Genomic DNA, 4,344 nt, shown 5'->3' on the forward strand with positions numbered 1-4,344 from the left:
TTTTAGACGGAGTTTTGCTCTTGTGGCTCAGGCTGGAGTGCAATGGTGCTATCTTGGCTCACTGCAACCTGTGCCTCCCGGGTTCAAGCGATTCTCCTGCCTCAGCCTCCCGAGTAGCTGGGATTACAGGCATGCACCACCATACCCGGCTAATTTTGTATTTTTAGTAGAGACGTGGTTTCTCCATGTTGGTCAGGCTGGTCTCGAACTCCCGACCTCAGGTGATCCACCCACCTTGGCCTCTCAAAATGCTGGGATTACAGGTGTGAATCACCGTGCCCGGCCTACAGCTGTCTTTATGAAGTGCTATGACAAACATACCATACAGCAGGGGTTCTCAACTTTGGCGCCATTAAGTTTTGGGGCCTGATCATTCTTTGCTGAGTAGGCTTTCCTATGCAATGTAGGATGTTTAGCTGTATCCCAGGCCTCTACGCACTAGAAGCCGGTGGCATTCCCTCTGACCTAGGCATCCCAAAATGTCTCTAAACATTGCCAAATGTCCCTTAGGGGAGAAAGGACCAAAATTCCAGCTTTACCCCACCCCCTAGCATTGAGAACCACTGCCCCAGAACCAAAGAGAGAGGCATTTAACTCAGCATGGGGAAAAGTGGAATCTAGAAAGACTTTGAAGAGGAAATAACTTTATTCAAGTATGTCTTTCTTATTTGAAAACCAAAAAAATAGGATGCAATTTTTGAAAAATTAATAAGGCAACCAAAGTATTAAAGCAAGCAACGTCACCTCTCTAGGTTAATCTAGGTTTACAGATCTTGTCCCCTTTCAGTCTCAAAAATGTCCTAGTTTGGTATTCGGTGGCATTACTGTCCCAGGGTGCCTCAGCATTGTCTATTACTGTAAACTTTTAAGAAGTAGCAGGCTGGGCACGGTGGCTCACGCCTGTAATCCCAGCGCTTTTGGAGGCCGAAGCAGGCAAATCACCTGAGGTCAGGAGTTCAAGACCAGCCTGGCCAACATGACGAAATCCCGTCTTTACTAAAAATACAAAAATTAGCCAGGTGTGGTGGCGGGTGCATGTAATCCCAGCTACTTGGGAGGCTGAGGCAGGAGAATTACTTGAACCCAGGAGGTGGAGGTTGCATTGAACTGAGATTGTGCCATTGTACTCCAGCCTGGGTGACAGAGTGAGACTGTTTCAAAAAAAAAAAGAAGAAGAAGAAGTACTACACCAGAGTTACCAGTGAGCAAGCGGGAGGGTCTTTGGCTACTGGAGTGCAGCAGAGCAGAGCAATGCCCAAATCAAAGGAACTTACTTCTTCAAGCTCTTCTGGCAGTGGTTCTGACAGTGATGTTGACAAAAAGTTAAAGAGGAAAAAGCAGGTTGCTCCAGAAAGACCTGTAAAGAAGCAAAAGACTGGTGAAACTTGAAGAGCTCTATCATCTTCCAAAGAGAACAGCAGCAGCAGCACAGATGATAACATGATGTTTCAGGTTAGGAAAATGAGGTACATTAGTGTTTGGGATTTTTTTTTTTTAGACTTGTCCCCCAAGGCTGGAGCGCAATGGCACGATCTTGGCTCACTGCAACCTCTGCCTCCCAGGTTCAAGCAATTCTCCTGCCTCAGCCTCCTGAGTAGCTGAGACTGCAGGCACTCGCCACCATGCCTGGCTAATTTCTGTCTTTTATGTCGAGACAGGGTTTCACCATGTTGGCCAGGCTGGTCTTGAACTCCTGACCTCAAGTGATCTGCCCACCTTGGCCTCCCAAAGTACTAGGATTACAAGTGTGAGCCACCAAGCCGGGCCAGTGTTTGGGATTTTAAAGGGTAATTGATATTAAATAATATTGGATGGATCCAGAAGGTGAAATGAAACCAGGAAGAGAAGGTATTTCTTTGAATTTGGAGCAAAGAAGCCAGCTGAAGGAATAGATTTTTTAAAATTTAAATTTAAAGATTATATATATATAATATATGTAAAAATATATATGTAAAATATATATGTAAAAATATACATATATATATATATATGTATATATATTTTTTTGAGACAGAGTCTTGCTCTGTTGCCCATGCTGGAGTGCAGTGGTGGGATCACAGCTGACCGCAGCCTCCATCTCCTGGGCTCAAGTGATCCACCTCAGCCTCCTTAGTAGCTGGGACTATAGGTGCTGGCATCACACACAGCTAATTAAAAAAATTTTTTTTTGTAGAGAAGGCAGGGGTTGGGGGGAGGTGTCTCACTGTGTTGTCCAGGCTAGTCTTAAATTCCTAGGCTCAAGTGATCCTCCACCTTTGCCTCCCTAAGTGCTGGGATTACAGATGTGAGCCACTGCACCTGGCCAAGAACAGATTTCTGATACTGATGATGCAGTTAAGAAAACTGTGAAATTCAAGCCATATAAAACTTATACTGTTCTAGTGTAGTTGGTTTGTGTGTGTGTGTGTGTGTGTCTGTGTATGTGTGGATTTTTTTTTTTTTTTTTTTGACAGGTTCTTGCTCTGTGGTCCAGGTAGAGTGCAGTGGGATAATAATCACAGCTCACTGCAGTCTCCAACTCCTCCCACCTCAATCTCCTGAGTAGCTGGGGCTACAGGTATGCGCCAACATGCCTAGCTAATTTTTAAGTTTTTTTTTTTTTTTAAATAGAGATGAGGTCTCACTATATTGCCCAGGCTGGTCTAGAACTCCTGAGCTCAAGCGATGCTTCTGCCTCAGCCTCCCAAAGTGTTAGGATTACAGGGCGGAGCCACCGCTCCTGGCCTCTAGTTGTTTTAATCTGTCTTTTTACATTGGCTTTTGTTTTCTAAATGTTGTCCTCCAAGCTATTGTATGTTTAGATTGCAGAACAACTTGTAAAATGAATACTTGTTTTAATGTGCGTTATTTAAAATGTTCTGAGTGAAGCTAATTGTCAACTTTATAAGGAGAATTGCTCTGTGCCCACCACTTAGTATACAATAAAATCAAGTAATACATTCTTAACTGTTGTGGCCCTTTTTTTTTTTTTTTTTTTTTTTTTGAGATGGAGTTTCACTCTTGTTGCCCAGGCTGGATTGGGGCTCACTGCAACCCCTGCCTCCCAAGTTCAAGTGATTCTCCTGCCTCAGCCTCCTGGGTAGTTGGATTACAGGCACCCGCCACCACGCCCGGCTAATTTTTTGTATTTTTAGTAGAGATGGAGTTTCACCATGTTGGCTAGGCTGGTCTCAAACTCCTTACCTCAGTTGATCCACCCGCCTCCACCTCCCCAAGTGCTGAGATTACAGGCGTGAGCCACTGCGCCTGGCCCTGTTGTGGCCTTTTTTGATCATGAGAGTTGGTGCTCTTGAAGGCCAAAAATGACAGTTTTTTATAGATCTTTTAATTTCAATTCAGCTTTCACAATAAAAAAGAGTGTATTGCATTGAACAAAAAAAGTATTACACCAATACTAAACTTGATGTAAAATGTGATCTCAACTATGAAAATATATATAGATGTAAATATCTGCATAGAAAAATCATAATGAAGCATAGCAAAAGGCCATATATCATACTGGTTGTTAATATTTGAGTTTATATTTCAGAGTTATCTTTTGGATAAGATCCAATTTTTTTTTCTTTTTTTTGAGATGGAGTCTCGCTCTGTTGCCCAGGCTGGAGTGCAGTGGCGCGATCTTGGCTCACTGCAACCTTCGCCTCCCGGGTTCAAGCAATTCTCCTGTTTAGCCTCCCAAGCAGCTGGGACTACAGGCGTCCACCGGCACGCCTGGCTAATTTTTGTATTTTTAGTAGAGACAGGGTTTCACCATATTGGCCAGGCTGGTCTCGAACTCCTGATCTTGTGATCTACCTACCTCAGCCTCCCAAAGTGCTGGGATTACAGGTGTAAGCCACCGGGTTTAGAGCCAACTTAAAATTAGTTCAAATTTCTAATTAGCTCATAACTGTGATCAATGTTTTCTTTTTATTTTATTTTTTTCTTTTCTAGGTTTTTAAAAAATTCACAATCCACTTGGGCACAGTGGCTCACACCTGTGGTCTCAGAACTTTGGGAGGCCAAGGCCAGAGGTTTGCTTGAGCCCAGGAGTTCAAGACCAGCCTGGGCAACATAGCTAGACCCCCATCTCTACAAAAAAAGAAAAAAATTGGGATCCAAATAAGGTCTACACATTGCAATTGATCATATGTCATTTAACACTCTTTTAGTTTATAGGTTCCTCTTCTACCCCTTTAGACCAGCTACTATTATCTCATTTTCATGTCCTTCTGCAAAACCTTCTAACTGGATTTCTACACTTGAATTTCCTCCTGCTCTAATCCAGTTTCTACAAAGCAGCCAGAGAAATCTGAACAAATGTAAACCAGATCAACAGTCCACTTAAAGCCCTTCAAGGCTTCT

General features: G+C 43.2%; 1 pseudogene; it reads left to right on the forward strand.

Moving 5' to 3' along the window:
• Positions 1-1,105: 1,105 nt before the first annotated feature.
• Positions 1,106-2,421, forward strand: LOC107968317 (activated RNA polymerase II transcriptional coactivator p15-like; annotated as a pseudogene).
• Positions 2,422-4,344: the final 1,923 nt, after the last annotated feature.

The sequence above is a fragment of the Pan troglodytes genome, chromosome 15 (genome assembly GCF_028858775.2).
Source record: "Pan troglodytes isolate AG18354 chromosome 15, NHGRI_mPanTro3-v2.0_pri, whole genome shotgun sequence".
In the NCBI taxonomy this organism is placed as follows: Eukaryota; Metazoa; Chordata; class Mammalia; order Primates; family Hominidae; genus Pan; species Pan troglodytes.